The sequence below is a fragment of the Caretta caretta genome, chromosome 6 (genome assembly GCF_965140235.1).
Source record: "Caretta caretta isolate rCarCar2 chromosome 6, rCarCar1.hap1, whole genome shotgun sequence".
In the NCBI taxonomy this organism is placed as follows: Eukaryota; Metazoa; Chordata; order Testudines; family Cheloniidae; genus Caretta; species Caretta caretta.
Window position 1 is genome coordinate 36,495,874 of NC_134211.1, and position 22,994 is coordinate 36,518,867.

General features: G+C 42.4%; 1 protein-coding gene across 6 annotated transcripts in view; it reads left to right on the plus strand.

Moving 5' to 3' along the window:
* The first annotated feature begins 9,173 nt into the window (after positions 1-9,173).
* Positions 9,174-22,994, plus strand: part of BMAL1 (basic helix-loop-helix ARNT like 1) — an 84,310-nt gene continuing 70,489 nt past the window's right edge. For 2 of the 6 annotated variants that reach the window (XM_048853941.2, XM_075129429.1), the window contains exon 1: positions 9,267-9,402. The gene's annotated coding sequence lies outside the window, so the exon portion shown is untranslated. Of the gene's footprint in view, positions 9,403-20,587; positions 20,656-21,316; positions 21,409-22,994 lie in introns of all 6 variants that reach the window. The other 4 variants (XM_048853942.2, XM_048853944.2, XM_048853940.2 and 1 more) reach the window with 4 other exon arrangements.

Here is a 22,994-nt window from a genome sequence, read left to right on the forward strand (position 1 = left end):
AAATTCTGAAGTGTGTGTACCATGGAATGCCGCTCCATGGCTAGCGATCATGTGGGCAGCAAAAACAATTCCTCTGTTATTGTAGCTAAGGCAGTAGGCTAGGACTTAGGCAATCTGGGTTCAAATACAAATATTTCCTGTGTGACCCTGTCCCTGGCAAATCACAATCTCTCTGTGCCTCAGTTCCCCATCTGTAAAATGGGAATAATATTTCCTTTCTCTCACCCTTTGCCTTTCTTGTCTAATTAAGTTGTAAACTCTTTGGGGCAAGGACTAAATTATTATGTGTATATACAGTGCCTAGCACCATGGAGTCCTGATCTCAGCTCTGGCCTCTAGATATTACTGTAATATACACAAATAACTGTTCTGTATTATGATTATGACTTGCCAATAAAGTAGTAAATATGTAAATACTGAATTGTTACATTTTTTAAAAATATATAATACAAACAAAATCCTTTTCCTTAGGCCAAATCCTTATCTCAGTTACACAAATGTAAATCCAGAATACCACCACTGCCTTCAACAGAGTTATATCTGTATATCTGAGATCAGAATCTGACCCCTAGTTTTTAAGCAATTCCTGGCATGTTCCAATATGCAAGGACCAGGAATCATGTCTTTCTGTGTTTGGAAAATGGCTAGCATATTTGGACCCTGCTGCATATAAATAAATAATAGCCACAGATGTTTCCTAGCCCAGTGGACTGTACATTCATCTGACAGCAAGGAAACCTCTAGTTCTAATTTTGGCTCTGTGAGTGACTAAGCACATGTCTACATTACAAACTTTTGCTGCTGCAGTTAGTATATCACTTGTGCATGTGCATACTTGGCTCCTTGCATTGGCGCTGCTTATACTCACCAGAAGTGCTTATTTTGATGCACAGTGCAGTGCACCATGGGTAGGTATCCCAGCGTGCAACTCGCTACTATCCAGAGCACTGTCTTTTGGGAAATTTTGGCAATGCATGGTGGGGCAAAAAATGAGTCGCGCGCAGGGGTGACTGGGACTTTGGGGTCAAATTCCCATCATGCCACTTTCTTCACCCCATAATGCCATCTTTATTCCATCATTTTCACTCCTATTTTGAAAACCCCAAGAACCCATAAGGATTTTTCACTGTCCACCTCTTTGACAGAAGCCTGGAGCCTGCATAGCTCTGCACTATTGTCAGGAGTGTTGCAAGCACAAGGTGAACAATCCTCCCGTATGTGCAGAGCCGGAAGAAGAGTGGCAGGGAACATGCTGATTTCCTGGAGGGCAGATTGCTGTGGGACACAGTGAGAACCAATTCAAGATTGTTAGTGGAGTTCATGGAGCAGTGCAAATGGTGGAGCACCTCTTCTCGGCCCAAGAAATGAGTACTGACTGGTGGGATAGCACTTGGGATGACAAATAGTGGCTGCAGAACTTTCAGATCTATGTGCCAAGCTCACCCCCACTCTCCAGTATAGGGACAACAGAAAGAGAACTGTGTTGACAGTGAAGAAGCGACTGGCGATCGCACTGTGGAAACTTGCAATGCCAGATTACTACCAATCAATGGGATATCACTTTGGAGTTGGAAGATCCACTGTAGGGGCTGTTGTCATGCAAGCATACGGGGCCTTTAAGCATCTCCTCTATGCAGGACTGTGATTCTCAGTGATGTGCAGGACATAACGGGTGGATTTGTAGCAAGGGTCTCCTGAACTGTGGTGGAGTGATAGATGGCTTGACCCTTCGCTCTGGTAAATGGCAGTTGACTCTGGTGCTGACCCTTGACTTCATTCACCACCCAGGATGCCTGCTCTGCCTACTAGACCTGACTCTTGCTCTGACTACTAGGCCAGACCACATCTTGGTCCATAACACTCTGTGCCTGTTTCCCCAGTCTGTGAAATGGGGATAATACTTAACTCACAGGATGTTGTGAAAATTAATTAGTTAACATAGTACTTTGAAAATGTAAAATGCTAGTTACATATTATGATTCTAGCTCACTCTCTTTATCTAGCACAGGCTTCCTCTTTAGCCCTTAAAACAATCTATTCACAATTGGTGTTAAAGTCTTCTCTGCTTCAGCTCCTGACCCCAGGAAAAGCCTTAATGCTATTCTCCATCCTATTGATCCTTGCCTTCATTTTAAATCATAGATGAACATATATCTCCTTTCCCTTGCCTATAGTGTGAAACATGGCTTGAAATCATGTGGAGTGAGAGTCTCTTATTGCTTCAATGGATTTTGCTTCTCTTATAACGAAGCTTTACTCCAGTTATAAATGGAGTTTTACTCTATTGTAATCATATGCCATCTGTTCTAATTCTCTAGGAATGCAGTAATTACCACGTACCAGATAGATATTTGCTGCATTTCCAAGGGAATTTTCCTTTCTCGTATCCTGTGAAGTTGCCACTTGTCTGTAGGGGAGAAAGAGTAGAGAGAAACACGTTGGCCTCAGACTTGCTGAAGAGGAGTCAGATTAGTTTTAGAGCTTGTCTACATTAACATCTGTTCACAGCAAACTGGGGTGTAAGTCTACTCCGCATTGGCCTGCCATACACTGTGTTCAGGTGGATCTTGCTGCCGTGCACTAAAAGTTCCATATTGAGCTCTGACCTACCCCACTTTGAAACAGTAATAGATTAAAGCGCACTAGGAATCTTTTAGTGCATGGCAGCAAGATCTATGTGGACACACGTTGAGCAGCAGGCTAGTGAGGGGTAGATTTGCTGCGACTTGCTGCAAACTAAGTGTTTGTGTAGACAAGCTCTTACTAAAAGATGCTCCTAATTGCCCATGTGTCACAAAGAGTAGCTAATCCCAGAGTGAAAGCAGTGGTTCCTTAAGATTCCAACCAGCTGTAGTGCCCCCTTCCAGGTATGAAGAGACATTGCCAGATCCCAGGGTAAAGAAGAGGGATTTTTTGCAAGATAGACCATCTTCTGTTATAGCAAAATTACTTATAGAAATGTTGTTGGATTTTTGTTGTTGTTGTTGTTTTGTAGCAAGGAAAGTTAACCAATCCTGATTCCGGCATCAAGTTTAAGAGTAAAAGAACATGAGAGTGGGAGGTATCAAAAGCATTATTAAAGTGGTTATTAACATTTTTCATTTATCAGAAACCAGAGTTTTCAGTAAATAAAAAGTTTTGATGAGTGTTTCAATAAATTGTGATAAGTTTAGTAAAAAGCAAATAGTTTTTAAAAGTCACGTTTTTTGTGAAATTTTCACTTTTTTTTAAAAAAGGGCCATTCTTCTATTTAAAAAATGTTGCATTTGAAAATTTCAATCAGCGCTATCCTGAACTTGGACACTCCCAAACTCTGAGACAGCTCAGACCCCGATCTGACCATTGCAGTTACTTTCCGAATCTATAATAGGCTGGACCAAATCTCAAAACCCCCAAACTTTGAGAAGTTTTGAATCCATATCCAGATTTAAATGTTGTGTCTTGGGTCTCTGTCTGATAAATAAACATATATTAGAGAGAAGGGAAGATTATAGTTTCTTAGATCTATGTACTGTAACCTTATTTTCCTGTTTTCTCTTCACACTACAGGACAGCAGGATTGCCATCTCTTGTGATTTTATCACGAATCTCACAATATTTAGCGTTTTTTTTTCTTAAGGCTGCTGGGACTCAAAAGATTGTATAAGAATCTAATCTTTCATTAGAAAAGTAAGTTTCCGGCCCTCATGACTGCAGTCAAAACCTTGTAAACATGAAGAAAGTACATACCAAAAAGCTCAGAAAACAGAAGACAAACAAAAAGAACCAAATAGTTATAATTTTTAAGCCAATTTCATGATATTTTGGGGCTTGACTCGTGATTTTGACTTCATGCTTGGGATTGGCAATACCATAGCAGAGCAAGATGATAGGTATTTATGTAAATAAAAGTAGAAAAGTTTGTATTCACCCATCTTAAATGTTGTAATGCCTCAAGGATATGAAGAACCTGAGAAGAATGGGAAAGCAATAGTTCAGTGAGATAAATTGGTACTATAAAGTACACACAGGACTGTAATAGAGTTCATTTTTTAGATTTTGTTAAAGAAAGACAGAGGAGCTATGGTATATGATTAATCTGTTATAGTAAATATGACATCAGCTGCAACCTGTTTAGGATCAGGTTTATTTCAAACAGTAACTTACAGATACTATTTGAAACCAATGTAGTCAATGGGCCAAATTCTCCTCTTACTTATGCCAGTACAACTCATTTGAAGTACATGGTGCTACAGCAGTGCAACAGAGAGTAAAATGTGTCTCGGTACATTTGTGAGTGGCTTTTTAAACACACAAGCACAGTAGCAAGCCATGAATGCATTTTATTCACCCTTGCTAATTTTCTGTCAGTTCTAGGAGTTATAGATTTCATCCATGTAGATATCTTAAATTCAAAATGCAAGAAAAAAGAGTTGGAAAAAATATTCTTCAAAAAAGTACTAATACAAAAAACATTGTTTGGATGCAATAATAAACATTGTGAGTCTACAGTTAGGTGCTAATAAACTTGGAATTAATACATTTAAAAAAATCTGTAGGGTAATGCTTCCAGACTTTTGAATGTACCACAGGACCTTAAGTGACAGTTCTCTCTCTCTCTCTCTCTCTCTCTCTCTGTATCTTTAACTGAGGCCAGGAATCATGTTTCAGAAAAAACACAATTAAAACATGGGGTCGCATCCCTGACCATCTTAGCTAATAGCCATTGAAGGACTTATCCTCCATACATTTATTTAATTTTTTGAACCCAAAATGAATGTCAAAATGAATACTCTAGAATAAAGATAGATTAAACATTCTCATGATAAATGTCCCCTTCATCATCAACTTTCTAGATAAACATCATGTAAAAGCTTTTTCTCTCCTTTTTTCAAATATTAACTTTTAAAAACTACTAATCCGCTTATATTTCTCATGTTAATTAAAGAAAATCACTGCAGTGGCTTCAGTTGATTTATTATGGAGCAACCACTTAAGGTTGCAACTAAATTTCTGTTTAAAGCCAAAATTTGCTTCCTCTCTAAAACCCACACCAGCCTTGAAAATTGTTGAGCCAGGTGCAGGGTCTGGATAGAGTAACTGGGTAAAAATTTAGGCCACTTGAACAGGGGGTTCCTGAAATATAGCACTCCCAAATATCAGCTGCTCTCAAAGTTTCAAAAGTCTTTTAATGCTTTTTTTAGTGCACAGATAGAGAATAAATGAGGGTTAAGATATACAAACTTATTTCTCTGAAATGAGATCTAGTGCATGATATGAAGAACAACGTGTGAAATTTTAAAAATAAAACATTATTAGACCTTGTTTTGGAACTGTAGAGTGGCATGATTATGTCAATGACTGATAGTGTTGTGATCCACTAACAGATTACCAGTACTGTAAAGACTTCTGCCCAAAGTGCTCTGATGTGCTGTACTTCCCAGTATGTTCTGAATTTTGAGAGATATCTCCCCATCAGAATACCCTTTAGCCTAAGGGAAAGTGCACTGCCCATAAGTTCAAGTCTCCTCTTCTATCTACTGCTGTTAATATTTCTGTACACTTCAAATATTTATTATTGACCACAGTCTGATGCTGCTACCCTAAGCGGCAGACAAGTATAATACCTTCTCATATCTTTCCCCCCACCTCCCATTTTACAAATATGGTACTTGAGAGGTGAAACAATGTCAATTCTGGCAGAGATGGGAGTAGAATCCCATCAAACATGGCAGACCCAACTCACATCAATCTTAAATCTGTCACTTCCTAATTCTTTATTGCTTGTCTTTGCAACCTTAACAGTTTTAATATATAATAGTTACTTATAAAGTTATTTATAAACTTGCAGCAAGCAAGATGTTTCCTGCAACTTGCAATCTAAGCTTAATCTAACAATTAAAAAATATAAATAAAGAATAATGTATGGTTGGTAAGCCTGGATTTGATCCACCTGATGTTGTCACTTTCTTTAATACCTCATTAATAGAAAGTACAGTAACAAAAACTATCCAATGTAAAGTGACTATAGGTGGGAAATCACAACATATGACCTACTGTATGCCTACTTCCCCACAGGAATAGATGCATATCAGTATGCTTGGCAATTGGCATAATTCCCTGGCCAATAATTACTGTGCATTAACCCAGATGATGGGACATGCATGTATGGAGAATCTTTCTTTAAGGTGGAAGGAAACAGTGATGAAAACTGCAAAAATTCATGGATAAGAAAACGCCAGAGAAATTCCTCCAGCTGCATGACCTGTATGTGTTCAAAAATATTTTTAAACTTCCCAACCAAGCAATGTATTTTCTCCTTCTTTTTTCCCATATGGTGTGTATTTTCATTTGCTGAATACATAATATGCTATTTACCATGACTCGCTGGAGGGTTGCTACTTAAGATCTTCCTGATTTGAATAGGGAGATTCTGTATCCTGCAAGGGCCACTTGTGGTCAATCTTCACAAGTCCCAAATCAATTTAAGAGCAAGCAGACCTTGATGCTGCCATGAGATGAGATCATGTTCTATGATGATGGGCTGAAGTAACAATGATAATGTTATGACAAAATAATATTGCAGTGTGAACTTCTGAGGCAATGCGATGCTAATAAACATTAGATGAAATTTTGATGTGATGACGTGATAGGATAGCATAGGAGATTTTGAGGCAATGGGATAATGTGTTAGAAGTTGGTGTAATGATAATACAATGCAATGTTTGGGTGTGGTACAGCATATGAATGCAACATTGTGATTATGCAGTGGTGCAACACATCCCTACTGTGTACAAGTACTGAGATGTCCATGTTTCTTCCTACTCACTTCTTAGCATGTCTAAATTTAGGCTGTAAACTGGGCCAGTGAGTGGCTTTACTATGTTCTGTAAAGTGACTAGCACATTTTAAGAGCTGTATAACAATATTGCATTAAGACGCAGCAACTTTTTGGGCACTACATGAGCATATTGTGAAATGGTATAGTATTTGGTAGCAAAGCTGGGGTGCAGTGAGGTGGTGATGCTGTGGGTATACTGCTGTGACACTCTATGAACCCTGTGAGGGAATCTTGCAAGGACAATGTTGTGCAAGGCACTATGGGATAAGGATAAGTGTGAGGCAGTAGTACTGAAGTGATGCTGTAGCGTAAGGGGATAATGTAGAAGCCCAAGGAAGTAACCCTGAGCACGTTCTGGTGGTGCAAGATGACGACCAGGGATCCTAGTTTTCCGTGATAAAAAACCCAAAATTATCTGATGAAAAAAACCCATAAAAATTTGCATTTTCCCTTGATTTAAATGAAACACTGAACTTTCATTTCCCATACCTCGATATATAGGTATCAGTTGAACACAATGTTTTATTGATATAGTTACAATTTTTAAGCTGACAGCCCAAGTGCCACTGCCCAGGGCTGAAGCTGAAGCACTGCTGCGTGGAGCTGATAGCCCGAGCCCTGCACATTCTCCTGATTATCCAAATTATTGATTATCCAATCTGGCCCCAGTCCCAATTAGATCAGATAATCGGGGTTCCACTGTATATGTTTTTATTTTTTCACAAATATAAAAGCTAAAGATTCTCTGTAAAAATGCAAATTCCCTGGCAAACGGATTTCTAGGGTTCCTTTTGATGACGCTGTGAGTGACATCATGGTTCAAGGCAATGATGCAGCAGTGGAAGCAATGCTGTCACACAATGGGGATGATATAGCATCATGAGACAAGGCTAGGTTTCCACCTTTCTGATTGCAGAAAACGGAACACCCTTGCCTCACCTCCTGCCCCGCCCCTTCCCCAAGGCCCTCTGCCCTGCCCCTTCTCCGAGGCTCCACTCCCCGCTCAGTCCATCGCCCTTCCCTCCGTCACTCACTCTCCCCCACCCTCACTCACTTGCTCATTTTCACTGAGCTGGGACAGGGGTTTGGGGTGCAGGCCGGGGTATGGGCTCTGGGCTGGGGGTGCAGGCTCTGGAGTGGGACCAGGGATGAGGGGTTTGGAGTGCAAAGGGGGCTCTGGGCTGGGGCCAAAGGGTTTGGAGTGTAGGAGGGGGCTCAGGGCTGGGTCAGGGATTGGGGTGCAGTATAGGGTGCAGGCTCTGGGAGGGAGTTTGGGTGTGGAATGGGGATCAGGGCTGGGGAGGGCAGTTGGGGCATGGGAGGGGGCTCAGGGTGCGGGCTCCAGGCGGCACTTACCTCAGGAAGCAGTAATGTCTTTCTGGTTCCTAGGCACAGGAGTGGTCAGGGGCTCCACGTGCTCCCCTGTCCGTAGGCACTGCCCCCGCAGCTCCCATTAGCAGCGGTTCCTGGCCAATGGGAGCTGCGAAGCCAGAGCTCAGGGCGGCGCCTGCACCGTGGACAGGGGCAGCGTGCAGAGGCCCCCTGGCTGCTCCTGCACCTAGGAGCTAGAGGGAAATGCTGGATGCTCCTGGGAGCCGCATGGAGCCGGCCGCTGCGGCCAATCAGACTTTTAGCGGTCCAGTCAGCTGTGCTGACCAGAGCTACCAGGGTCTCTTATTGACTGGTCATTCTGGTTGAAAACTGGACGGCTGGCAACCCTAGAGAAGGCCATTGTGGTGACGCAGCAAACTGAAGCAGTAACAGCGAGGAGCTGCTATGGCATGATGGGAGGACACCAAAGCATGAGGCAGTAGCGCTACGGGGCTGGGGATGACATAGAAGCACGAGGTGGCGATGTCACACTGGCAGTGATGATGTAACAGTGTAAGGTAGTGACCCTGCACTATGAGGTGGTGACATTGTAGTGACGTTGCAGGGTGAGGTGATGACGTAGTGGCCTAAAGTGATGTCATGGCAATGACATGCAGGGTGGGTGGTGTCATGATGATGGCACCGCAACCGTGTGAAGCTGCTGTGGTGAACTGACCCAGGGGAAGAATTGCTCAAAGACCCGCGCCAGTCCGCCGCCAAAGTGCTCCCCAGAGTCCGACGGTGGTCAGAAGCGCGCCCAGCAGCACCAACAAGGCGCTACATCCGGGTCCCGCCCGCAACCCGAGCGTTAAGCCACTGCTGACTCCGCCCCCTCACCGAACACGCACGCCCCGCCTCCCCCTCCCCAGCCCCTACTTAGACCTTCTGTGAGGCGGGAGGAAAACTGCGAAGTCCCTTTCTGATTGGGTCCCTCTCCTTGGACGTGCGCGGATTGGTCGGAGTTCTGAGGGGCAGGTCCTGGAGGCCCGCTTGCAGGCCATTGGACGACGACCTTTGAGAGCGGCTCGGTCATTGGCGGAGAAGGGCGCTAGGTCTCGGGCCGGGGGGAGAAGCCATTGGCTGGAAAGTAGGTTAGTGGTGCGACGTTCAGTGGCAAGCCAGGCGGAAAGTAGGTCAGGGACGGGGGTGCCTTCGCTGCTCACAGCCCTCGCCGCGCTGCAGAGGGGCACCGACCCCCTCCCCCCTATACGGTGAGGAGAGAGGGCCGGGGCTGGTGCCGGTTAGGGACCCGGGTGGGACCGGGAGGGGGGCAGAGGAGGGGGGGGAACTCCTGTCAGAGCGGGGAAGAGGTTGCTGTCAGGGAGAGTGCGGGGGCGAGAGTCGGGGGGCGCTTCCTTTCCGGAGTCCAAGAGAGACTGGGGGCGAGGGGAGCGTGGGGGAGGCGGAGGAGGGTGGCGGCGCGTGTGTACATGGAGGGGTCAGGGGAAGGGAGTGGGGTGTTGGGGTTGCGTGTGTGTGTGTGTATGGAGGAGTGGGGGTGTATCTTGGGGGCGTACGGAGGGGTGTATCTTGGGAGTTTGGGGGTGTATGGAGGGGTGGAGGCAAGGGGGTTGGAGTATATAGAGGGGCTGGAAGTGGGGGGTGTATGTTGGGGGGATGTATGGAGGGGTGTGGGTTGTTTGTATGGGGGGAGAGAGTGTTTGTGGACACCCAAATATTACAAATATGTGTGTGTATATATATATATATACACACACTGTATCTACATTAGAGGTCATCAGTCCCCATACCCCCCCCCCCCCCCCCGCACCCGCAATCCCCAGTGTACATAGTTTTCAATGCTTCCTGAGGGAAGAGGTGGGGGAATAGACAGAGTGCCTCCTTCTGAGAAGAGAGCAGCATCCCCTCCCTTCCAGACATGGATAAGGCACACTGACTGGTTCGACTCAGGGTTTGTTTTTGTTAAATAACCCCCTGTTGTATGGTGTAATAAATGACAACAGTTAACCATAAGCATGTTATATAAGAACCTAATGAAATATTAAGAAGCCAAACAGAATGAAATGGGCTTATTACTACACAGAAGGAGAAGCTGCAGGTGGATTCCGCTGGTTATAGTTTACATGGTGGAAGATGTCATGCATCAGTTCTTAGTGCTCAGAGCAGAGGTCGGCAACCTTTGAGAAGTGGCATGCCAAGTCTTCATTAATTTAAGGTCTGGCATGCCAATAATACATTTTATATTTACAGGGGCCAGCAGACAGAACCCCAGGCTGGCAGCGGGCTGAGCGGGGCTGGCGGCCGAGACCCCGGCTGGCAACAGAGTGCTGCCTTTGGCACGTGTGCCGCAGGTTGCCAACCCCTGGCTTAGAGTCTATCTTAGTACATTGGTTAAAATAATTTGCTTTACTTGTAAATCTGAAGTAATAGTAATAATTATTCTGTGCTGAAAATGTCCAGTGCTGGAACAAAGTGTGGTTCGGTCCCCTCATGTGCTCTCCAAAGTGTGAGGGCTCCCAGTCTCCCCGTAAGCAGTATTTGAATAGACTCTTTCACCATTTTGCAGAGTCAGAAGAAAGAGTGGGGCAAAGAGTAGTAGGCCAGAGAGTCTTGCTGTTTGATCATATCTGAAGTGGTTGGCAGTCTTTTCAAATTTGCCTTGCTGTCTTACTTAGCAGAGCTGAGTTCAATCACTGAACCAAAGCGTATTGGTCCCTCTTTATCTAGGTCACCCGTGGGCCTGCTATTCCACAGTTGGCTGTCTCCACTGTCTACCATAAATAAACCTGGTGAAGGGTTTGCTTATGTGACGAATGGGATAGTGTGGAGAACAAAAAATTTATGTAGTAAACACATTTATAGTAGCACTCAGAGGCCCAATAGAGGTCCCCTTGTGTTAGAACAGTGATTTTCAAACTTTTTCTCATTTGTGGGCCCCTAAAATTTTTCAGATGGAGTGTGGACCCCTCTGGAAATCTTAAACATAGTCTGCGGACCCCAGGTTGAAAACCACTGTTCTATAGTAATGACAACCTTTTGTTGACTCCCAGGGGTCTGTGGACCGCAGGTTGAAAACCACTGTGTTAGAAAGTAAGAGACTGTCCCTGCCTCAGTGATCTAAATGATGGGCTGATAAGTTTAGAATTTTTCACTTAGTTGGTGGGGTGCTTTCCCCCCAGTGCTTGCTTTTTTTTAATAAAAAAGATGTTTTACTCTTGATTAGCTGTTTGGAAGTTGTCATATTTAGTACTGTTGCTGCTCAGGGTGTTCCTTGGTAGCTGTTATTTGTATCCATGGTGTCTTCTGTTGATCTTGATGCTGGCATTTAATGAAGCACAGGTTGTGAAAGTAAATATAATACACTTTAATAAAATGTACTAATGTACTGAGAACAATTACTGTGGCTTCCTAATACAATGATTTTTATTTTTAATTGGTTTATAATTGGTAAACCAAATTTCTGAAGTCCCATTTGAGAACAGTAGAAATTCATCTCTTCAGATACCTCCACTTTCTACTAAATTATTCAAATTCCAGAATTTAAAAACCCTGTATTTCCCCTCTTTAACTTTCAATATGTCAAGTAGCTGAAGGATGCATAAACAAGAATCAGCTCTCCTAAAGCTTCTAACACACACCCAGAATACATTCTGCGCCCCCCAGTTTGAGAACCTCTGTTTTATTGGACCCAATTCTGTTGGTGAGAGAGGCAAGCTTTTGAGCTTACACAGAGCTCTTCTTCTTGAAGCTCGAAAGCTTGGCTCTCTCACCAACAGTTGGTCCAGTAAAAGATATTATCTCACCCACTTTGTCTCTCTAATCCTGAAAGTATAATAACCGTCCAAAAGAATAATATTCAAGCTTTTGTCACTATGAACTATATCTAATCAGTAAAACTAATATGAACATTAGACTATCTTTAATGAGAACTGCTATCTTAATCCTGTCCTTTAAGACTTAGTGTATTTCCATTTTTCTTACTAAGTCTCCATCTTTTTATGGGTTTCAGAGTAGCAGCCGTGTTAGTCTGTATCCGTAAAAAGAAAAGGAGTACTTGTGGCACCTTAGAGACTAACAAATTTATTTGAGCATAAGCTTTTGTGAGCTACAGCTCACTTCATCGGATGATCTTTTTCTGGTGTATTGTACCAAATTAACTCTCAAAATTCCCCGACGGTACCTCTGATTTTGGCCTAGAAGTGCCAATATCTGTTTGAGAATTGAATAGACTGATGCTATCGCTACACTACAGCTTAAGTTGACATAACTTATGTCGCTTGTGGCTAAATCACACCCCTCCCCCGAGCGACATAACATATGCCTGATTAAGCACCAGTGTGGACAGCACTATGTCAGTAGGAGAGCTTCTCCCACTGACATAGCTACCACCACTTCCAGGGGCTGGAGTAATTAAGCTGATGGAAGAGCGCTCTCAGAATTGGGCCCATAGCATTCACTAACTGTGAACACTATAAAAACAATAGCTAAGAATGAGTTATAGGTATCATTCTGTTCCTCATAACTTTATCAAAAACTTTTGGACTGAAGTTTTCCAAGTATGATTTTAGCCCCAAACAAAATTTTTTTTTTTTTTTTTTCAAAAATTTGATCAATCTATTCAGGTTGAGTTATAAATCTGCATAAAAATGCCATGTAGATGAAAGACGTGTAAACAAGAATCATCTCTCCTAAAGCTTTTTTTCTCTCTCTCTCACACACACACACACACACACACACACACACACACACACACACACACACACACACAATCCAAGCTTAAAGAGAAAGTTGTATATTTTAAAAAACAAGTTACGACTTTTTTAAAGTTGGCATTTTCACTCATACGCCTAGAGTACTTTCTACTCAGCTTTCTACAGGGATGACTAAACTGGCTCAAAATTTTCAGATATTTGCAGATATGGCTGCCTTCTGTTCCCTTTACTAATTTTTTCTCCCTTGAAAGCAAGGGAAATTAAATGCAAAATCTAAGGGCAAGGTTGAAGAACTTGGAATAGAAGTCCTAAATTTCAAAAAGTTTTTAACGCAAAACATGAACTTGGCAGAACTGTGCATGCAGTGTTCTAGTTCTCCTGATGAAATGTGTACCCTCGTATAGTGCTGTTTAAATGTGTGAGATTCAGGAAAAACAACAAGTTAACAATGTGTTTTGAAATCTTAACTTTTGCTGTATTTAATTGAAATATTCTAGTTTTAAAGGTTGGGGAAATTATATGTTTTGGGTTTTCAAGTAATCTAATATAGCCTATAAAAAAACTCTTTTATAAAAACTATGGCTAGTTAACTGTTTTACCTTAAACTATGATGGCTGATTCTGCATTAAATACACCCTGCTGTATAAAAATGACACCTACTTGGGTATATTTTCATCACCTTTTCCATCAGATTACGTGCACAACTCTAACAATAGAAGCTACATATTTTATCTGATGTTTTAATCCAATCTGTGAAAAGAAATATAATGTTAGACTATGTATTCAGGGCCCAGGCTCCATCTCCTTGGAAACCTGATCTTTCACTCAACGTTGTAAGCTTAATTTGTCTATTTAATCAATTTTTAAGAATAGATGCAAAACCTCAAATCAGCTACCACTAGGTTTCAGCAACTTGACAGCTTCATGATGAATTTAATAAACTAGAACAAGATGTTCGTTGTGGCCTTTGAGAAAGTTGATGGCTAACGTAGTTGTCTTTGCACTAATTCGGACAGTGGCTAATATCTAAAAACAAATTTCAAACTACATTATAACAAAACTTTCAGTGATTGTGTTTAACTAAAGAATCTGAAGAATAAAAATCTAATAAATCTTCCTCCTCTTCCCTCCCCCATAAATGAACATAAGATGGTACTAGGTTAGCAATGCTTAGGAAAGTCATCTGTTGTTAGCCCTTGTTCCATGTTTTTTCTCATTTGCAACTACAGTAGGTATTTCTTAGGGTATGTCTTCACTACCCGCTGGATCGGCGGGCAGCAATCGATCCAGTGGGGATCGATTTATCGTGTCTAGTCTAGACGTGATAAATCGAGCCCCGAGCACTCTCCCCGTCAATTCCTGTACTCCAGTGCTTCGAAAGGCGCAGGCAGAGTCGACGGGGCAGGGTCAGCAGTTGACTCACTGTGGTGGAGACACCACGGTAAGTCGATCTAAGTACGTCACTAAGTTGTGTAACTTAGATCAATCCCCCCCACCAGTGTAGACCAGGGCTTAGTCAACATACAAATTCTGTGTAACCTTTTGAGCTCCTGCAGTTTGAAAAGCTTGGTATTAAGTGTCCCTGTTGTCCGAGGTAACGCTAGCCGCTGACTCAGAGTCAGAACAACTTGTGAACCTGGGCTGATGCCACACTGTAGTTTGGAGGGGAGAAGGGAAGGAGGAGTTTCTAGTAGGAAGGATGCCAATGGGCTTCTTTTAGAGCAAGAAGAAAAGGAGTACTTGTGGCACCTTAGAGACTAAGAAATATCATTCACAGGAGTTAAAGCAGTAAATGGCATACTCCATTTTAAATGGCCCAGTTGGTCTACATTTCTTATTAACTTTCTAAAGAACACTACATGGACAAGTATAAACAGTGATAAAATATGATTTATTTTTCATAACATGTCATTGCTTATGGCAACATTTTCTTTGCCTGTCATTAAGTTAGCAAGCTTTCCATTGATTTGGGGCTTTTTAATAGCAGCTTATGTGAAGGAAGTACTGTTGTCTGAAAGCTTACTCTTAAGGTAAATATTTAATGGTACACTTCTGGTATGGCTACTGTTGAAATATAATTCCCATTAAGTAGTTACAGTATCATTGTGGAGGAGTATTTCTAACACTTGTCATGTTAAAGAATGGTAGTTTCACAGTTTCTGAATAGTTTGCATTGGCATCATATCCTCCAAGCCATTTTGTAATAATCCTGCCATTGAGGTTTTTAGATTTCAAATACATGACAGATTTCACAGTCTTCAGCTATGATTTTTTAAATGAAAGTTAGGGGAAAAACAGCTAATACAATCTATGTATTTTGTATTTTAAATGTTTTCAGTGTTCTGGTTACAGGATTCTATATAGAAAGCCGATTTAGAGGTATTGTCACCTTGGGGCTGATGTGCTTTTTTGCAGTTTCAGTGAATTACTATATTATAGATTATCAATTTTGCTAAGAATCGAAGACATACCAGGCAGTAATTGAGCACTAGATTTTTTTTTTTTAATGCAAGTTGCCCTTCATCTTAGGAAAGTAAGTGTGTGTGTGTGTGTGAAGAAGGGAGTACCTACATGACTTGTGCCTTTGCCTGCAGTTGTTTGACTGTGCTGGTACCATGGACAGCTGAAAAATTGGTAACTACAGAATGAGTCCATTTGTGTTTTCCCCCCTCAAACCTATGTTTTGAATCCTTCATGAGTTGTATGGGAGAATTCAGATGTCCAAGAAGACTCAACTAATGATACATGTTTTACAATTAACTTTATTTTTAATGAAGTAATTCTTCTGCCATGAGACTTTTAAACAGACTAGTTATTTATGCAGAATATAGTCTGTGCTCCAGTCCAGAAAAAACAAAAATGCAGAGTTGGATGTAATTGTTCCAGGTTAGTGTTATGAGCTTACTTAAAGACTGGTATTATCATTCAAACAAAGCCTTACATTGTCAGTTCTGGACCAGATGACTGAAGGAGTTTTCAGTCTTTAAACTACCTATTGAATAGAGGAGTCACTGTCATCTTGAGATATACTGAACTTAAAATGAGCTAAAAGAAGTTTTAAGTAGTGCACCTGCTCCCAAGTGCCCCTACCATTTAAAAAAAAATCCAATCACATTTTCCTGTTTTTATATTTTAACTGATTCTTTCCTTTGTGGTGAAAGAGACCCCCCCCCACCCCCCAAAAAAACAGGAAAAGCTTATTGACTATAAGAGAAACTGAATACACACGAAGTATGATCAAATGCGTTTCCAGTTTTATACAAGATGCCAGTATAGTTGAAGAAATGTAGTTTCTTTTAAGGATTCTTTAAATAGCCAGATTATTCATTAAACATCTATATGAATATTTAATAACTTGCTTTTGGAAGAGCTTTAATATACAAACATTCTGTATGGGGGAAATTACAGAAAGCCCAAGTCCATTCTTAGAATGAAAAGTTCTACTATCTGAACACCTTAAGTTTAAATAATTGTGCATATAAAAGTTTCAATCAGCCTTTCTTTGTCTGTACTGTTCTCTGTTTTCTGAGTGTTACATTTCTTTCAATAAGACTAAGTAGTGAAATGAACTGAGGAGGAATATAAGGAGAGAAGATGGAGTGGACCAATTACACCAGTGGAGGGCAACCTGCAACCCACAGGCTGCACGCAGCGCATCAGGGTAATCCATTGGTGGATCGCCAGACAGTTTGTTTACATTTGCATGGCGGCTCGCAGCTCCTACTGGCTGCGGTTCGCCATTCCTGGCCAATGGGAGCTATGGGAAGCGGCAGCCAGGCACGCACTGCTTCCCACCGCTCCCATTGGCCGGGAATGGCGAACTACAGCCACTGGGAGCTGCGGGCGGCCGTACATATGTAAACAAATGGTCTGGCAGCCCGCCAGTGGATTACCCTGATGGGCTGCAGGTTGCCCACCACTGAATTATACCTTTCACAGTCTCGCAATAAGATCCTCAAAGGTTATGAGTGAGTAAAAAGCAGAAGCGCAGTGCCAATGATACATAAATTACTTATGGGACAGAGCATCAGATATATTCATGGGTCAGCACTGGAATCTAAGGGTATGTCTACTCTGCAAAATAAAACCCATGGCTGGCCCGTGCCAGCCAAACTTGGTCTTGCGAGGCTTGGGCTGTGGGGCTGTTTTTATTGCTGTGTAGACTTCTGGGCTTGAGCCCTTGCAGGGTCCTAGAGCCTGGGCTCCGGTCCGAGCCCGGAAGTCTGTACAGCAGTGAAACAGCCCTGCAGTCCGAGCCCTGTGAGCCCAAGTTGGCTGGCATGTGCCAGCCTCAGGTTTCTCTTTACTTTGTACCAGAAGAAGACTGTGGATAAAAGACTGTGCCAATCACAGAGGTTGGGCTTGGAGCATATGGTTGGTATCCATAGTCTAAAACTGGTCTTGTCAATGCTCTATACATCATCAGTACCTTCTTATCTGTACCTTACTTGTTTCCAGCTATACTTTTAAGTAAGTTCAGCCTATTTTTATACTTTTGCATTATATTATCTGTGTGACCTTTCCAAGTTAACTTATTATCAAAGACTACTCTTAGGAACATAATTCAAAAGTTTATCTGACTATTTTCACCGTGAAGAAATAAATTCCATTCATCCCTAATTTTCTTCCAGATTAAAAACATTTGCTTTGCTTTTGCAAGTGAGAATTTAAATCCCCACTCATTTTCCCATTTGGAAATTCTCTGCCATGCCTCATTTATCTTTTCCACAGATACTTTGTCTTTTATGCTTAGTCTGTATAGCACGGTTGTCTGTGAAAAGGGAAATACCTGTTCCAATCTGCACACTTTCTGGCAGATCATTTATCATAATGTAAAACAAAGTAGGAGTCCCAAACTGAACTGGGTCTCTTTTAGCTACCCTCTTTACACCTGCCATTTGCTACAAGTGTACTGAGATGGGGCTGATTGGGTCCACAGGCCCTCATTAATCCCCCTTGCCAGTGAGGGGCCTGTGTGCCCTGACATATATGGTATAAGTAATTCTTTGTAATTGACTAAAAGTGCTGCGATTGGAGTTTTCTTTTTATATTGCAAATGGCTGACCTTAAAGTGCATCTGTTTCTTCCATAAATGAGAAGTTTCACTTTGTGAATTGCAATAAGTTGACCTTTTTACTATTTTCAAAAGACTAGAGGTACATCTAAAGGTACACTTTCTGATTGAGTCTTTTCTGCTGTTTAAGTTAGTTCTAAGACAGGAGGAGAAAAATGTTTAAGATTTTTGCTTGGATCTCTTATAATTTGAAGGTCATCTCTGCCATATTCATAGAATCCTAGAAATGTAAGGCTGGAAAGTACTATAAGATATCCAGTCCAGCCCCCTTCACTAAGGCAGGACCAGCTCAACCTAGACTACCTCTGACAGATATTTGTCTAAGCTGTTCTAAGCCCCCCCCCTTCTTTTCTTGAGACTGAATGTGCCCAGTCCCTTTGCTGTTAGGTGCTAAAGTGATTATGTAGTTTTTGCCCTCTGTTTTAGGAAAACTACACTCCTGGAGGAAACAAGTCTAACAAAAAGTCCAAAGCAAACACTGCCCGTCCCTGGGTTAGAGCCAAACTTTTTGGCCTGAGGGCTGCATCAGGTTTCTGAAATTGTATGGAGGGCCAGTTAGGGGAGGCTGTGTCTCCGCAAACAGCCAGACATGGCCTGGTCCCCGCTCCCTATCTGCCTCCCCCAAGCTTCTTGCCCCCTGACAGCCCCCCTGGGACTCCTGCACCATCCAACCACCCCTGTTCCCTGACAGCCCCCACGAACCCCTGCCCCATCTCCGTGACTGTCCCCGCGGGACCCCTGCCTCATCCACCCTGTCCCCTGACTGCCCCCCCTCCAGCCGCCGCCCCATCCAACCCCTCCTCTCCTTCCTGACTGTCCCCCAGGACCCCTGCCCTCATTTAACCCCCCTGTTCCCCACCCTCTGACTTCCCCAACCCCTATCCACACCCCCAGCCCCTGACCACCCCCGAACTCCCCTGCCCTCTATCCAACCCTGCCCCCTTACCACGCTGTCTGGAGCACTGGTGGCTGGCCGCGCGGCTGCACCAGGACAGACGGCTGCGCAGCGCAGAGCACCGGGTCAGGCCAGGCTCTACAGCTGCGCTGCCCCAGGAGCTTGCAGCCGCCCCACCCAGAGCATTGCGCTGGCAGCGCAGTGAGCTGAGGCTGCGGGGGAGGGAGAACAGTAGGGGAGGGGCTGGGGGCTAGCCTCAGGGGCCGGGCAGGACGGTCCCGCGGGCCGTAGTTTGCCCACCTCTGCTCTACCCAGTGTGTGGCATTCTTCGCTTTCTCCTGGCCACAGTATTTTCCCAAAGGTTTGTGTGATATATTTTCCTCTATACTAGGATTCCCCACATATTTTCTTGCCTTGGTTTTAGGGTCCAAACTGGACAATACCAGTCTTTCTTTTGTCTGGTTCTAATCTCTCTGCCAGGGTTATGACCACCTCCCATCTGACCACAGTGGAGATTGGGTGAAGAGGAATATCTTCCTTCCTTTTCTTTCTGTCTCAGAAACCCTAAGCTTGGGCCCCTAAATAAAGGGGAAGCTCACCTCCAGGTGCTCTGCATACTCTATTACAATGCCCTGGGTAACTTCATTCACCCACTTCTGCAACTTCTCTCTTGGCCTCCTCCTGGCTTTGTCTCAGCCTTCTACCTGCTGTGAAGGACTGCAGGAAGAATCTGCCACTGTCACCCAGCCTTATGCATAGTTGTTTATGGAGAGACCCTGCCTTCTGTCTCCTCCCTTTAGTAGAGATCCAAAACCTATTACTTTTCAGGCTCTCTAGCACAGCCTGGCCCTTTTCCAGGAACTCTCAGAAGAAGAACCACTGCAAGTCTTGTTTCCTACTTCCTTTCTCTTTCACTGGGGAACAGGAATTGCTTTCTTCCCCTCCTGCTTCCTTTCCCAGAATGCATTGCTGCCAAGCCTACAATTTAAAACAGTCCCTAAATGTACATTTACACAACAGACTGTTACAGACTTGAATGAATTAAATGGAAAAGTTGTGTATGTTGCCACTGTTCCTTATTGGGTATATTCTTTAAAAACACTTATCTTCAGCTCTTGGTATTAATTCAGAACCCCAGAAAATCACTTTAGTCTCTGTAGCAGATAGTTTTGCACCTAATGTTCCTAAATGGCACTCTTATTAAAAAGCCTCAGGACAGTAGGTAATCTTACTTCCCACTGAAATGAAAAATTAATTAAGGACAATTTTAGCCTTTATCCAGTACAGTGTGACTTTGGTGGGTTATACCAGACCTTTAACAACTTAATGTAAAAACAAACTGAAGTTTTCTGGTTTCAGATTCTGTCTGTGACAAACTGTAGTGTCTGTTATGTTTCCATTTAGGAATTTTGCCTTATTTATTTATTTTATTTTTTTAATTGTTAACAAACCACTGTTAAAGTGACTTCCATGGCATGATTTTAAAACTCATGTAATTGAGGAAATTCAGATGTCTGTTACTGCAATGCTTAGTGGAGAGTCAAGTATTATACGCTATGTGAGTGGAGTGGGGAGATAGGTAGCTGCGTCCCCCAGTAGCTGTACAGTAGTATGGAAATTTGTCAATAAACTTAAATGTTTGAGGATATTGACACACGTTATTCTGATTTATTTCTCATAACATTTCTATTATGTGAAATAGATTCCCTGTTTTAATTGCTGCTATAACAATTAAATGGTTGTTGAATATTCAGTTTACTTTAGGAACATAGGACTTGCATATGAGATCGGTCCAGCGAGTCCAGTGTCTTAGGTGCCATTGGTGAGTACCAAATGCTTCAGAGGAAGGTGCAAACATTCTCTTAAGGGCAATTATAGAATAACCTGCCCATAGAACAGTGGTGTCAAACACCCAGTGTGCAGAGGATCCAGCTATCATAAGGTATTTATTTGGTCCCCTTGGCAGATCCAGATTCTACATAATTTAAGCATTCTTTGAGAGACAGAGGAGGGAGTATTGAATTGTGGTGGTGGTTTGGTTTTTTTGTTTTGTTTTGGGACAATCAAAAGGGCTAGAAAAACCTTTCAAATATGAGCAGAACGTAAACCAGTGCACGCTTTTCTCTTTGAATTTGCAAACAGCCTGAAACAGCTCAGATAGCTAACCTTGTTTAAGACGACAATGCTTAAGCATCACTCTGACACTTAAATTGTTTGAATATCTAGCTTTTAAGTACTCAGCTGTGTGCCTAATTTCTGCGGTTCTAGAAACTGTGTGTATGATTGACTATTTACATACGCCAGTGGCCAAACAAAGGACAGCAATAGCGGTAGTCCTAAAAGTGCCTGGCATTGTTTTTCCCCACTGAATGGAACAATAACGTTACTAATTAAAAGTAATATTAATGTAAACCTCCTATTCTTATCAGCGGGTGCTTCAACGTGGTTTGAAGATAATATTTAGTCCTAATTTTTAAATCTAGCCCACTGACCATCCACAGTGCAGCTACTCAGATCATCTTCCTTGCCTGTCACTGATGACCCCTTTTTGAATCTGTCCATCTCCTCTTGTTTCGTAAGTATGTTATCAAAATTGCTTGTTCCCTCTTTCCTACTTGACTGCAGTTGTCTTGTGTTGTCCCTTGCCTCCTTTGTTCTGTCTGTCAGGTTTTCCCATGTCTGTGTCTGTGCCTTCTTTCACACTCATGCTTATGCATAGAATGATTTCCCCTGAATAAATCCATCAGGCTGCTATGCTCTCCTACTGGAGACTCTCCTCTCTTCCTAGCCAACCAGTGATAGATTGAGTATGCATCAGTTGAGGATAGCTGATTTAATTTTATTGTTTTGAATCAGTTTTTAAATGCTAACTGACTGAAACCTTCAAGTTATGCAATTGTTAGCCTACGTAAGCTGTGCTCTTGTACTCTCTCCCCATCTTCCCTCCTTTTGTTTGTCATGCTCACTTATTCAATCGTGTACCAAATTAGATTGTAAATTCTTCCAGGAATTGGCTATCACTTACTGTGGACTGGTCCACACTACACAGTTAGGTCAAAATAGGGCAGCTTATGTAGCCCTTATGTCAGTGTCTACACTACAGTCTTCCTCCCACTGATGTAAGTGCCGTACTACGCTGACATAACTCCAACTCCACCTCCAAGAGGCGTAAAGCTTGTGTCAGTGTAGTTAGGGTGATGCAATGTCTCTGTACACACTGTGTCCCTTACATGTCTGTTGGCTGTCTTGCCATGAAATTGACAAGAAAGCTGGGGACCTAGACACTCCAGATCCATGTGAATGCCTGTTCTCACTTTCAGGTGACATTGTAAACAAGGCATGGGCAGCATTTTCTTCTGCAAATTTTAACCAAACTTGTTTGTCTGAGCGATTGGCTGTAGTAGGACTGAGTGGACTTTGTTTTATTTTTGAATGAAGTTATTTTTTGTACATAATTCTACATTTGTAAGTGCAGCTTTCTTGATAAAGAGATTGCACTACAGTACTTGTATTAGGTGAATTGAAAATGCAATTACTTTTGTTTTTACAGTGCAAATATTTTAAATCAAAAATAAATATAAAGTGAGCACTCCACACTTTGTATTCTGTGTTGTAATTGAAATCAATATATTTGAAAATGTAGAAAACATCCAAAATATTTAAATAAATGGTATTTTATTACTTACCAGTGCAATTAATTGCAAATCATTTTTTAATCGCGTAATTTTTTTAAAAATTGTTTGACAGCCCAAATTTTTTGTGTTAATCGCGTGAGTTAAATGCAATTAATTGACAGCCCTAAATAATAGTACTAAGTTAGTCCCCTACACAGGATGAATTTGACACACCACACTCGCTACCCCTCCATGGGAAAATTCTTCCCAGAAAGCTAATGATAGGCATATGTGATAGGTGTATTACCCTGAAGCGTAAGTGCATGGTTTTGTACTACAGAAACGAGTCCTATAAATCACTTTTAAAGTTTTGTTACCTTTCAGTTTGGTTGAATGTCACTGTGTGTGTGTGTGTGTGTGTGTGAGAGAGAGAGATATCTATATATGGGCACCTGATTTATCCTGGTCTATGCTGTTGATATTCTATCAAGGGTAGGGTTGCCAACCCTCCCGGATTGGCCAGGAGTCTCTAGGAAGCAGGCTCCAT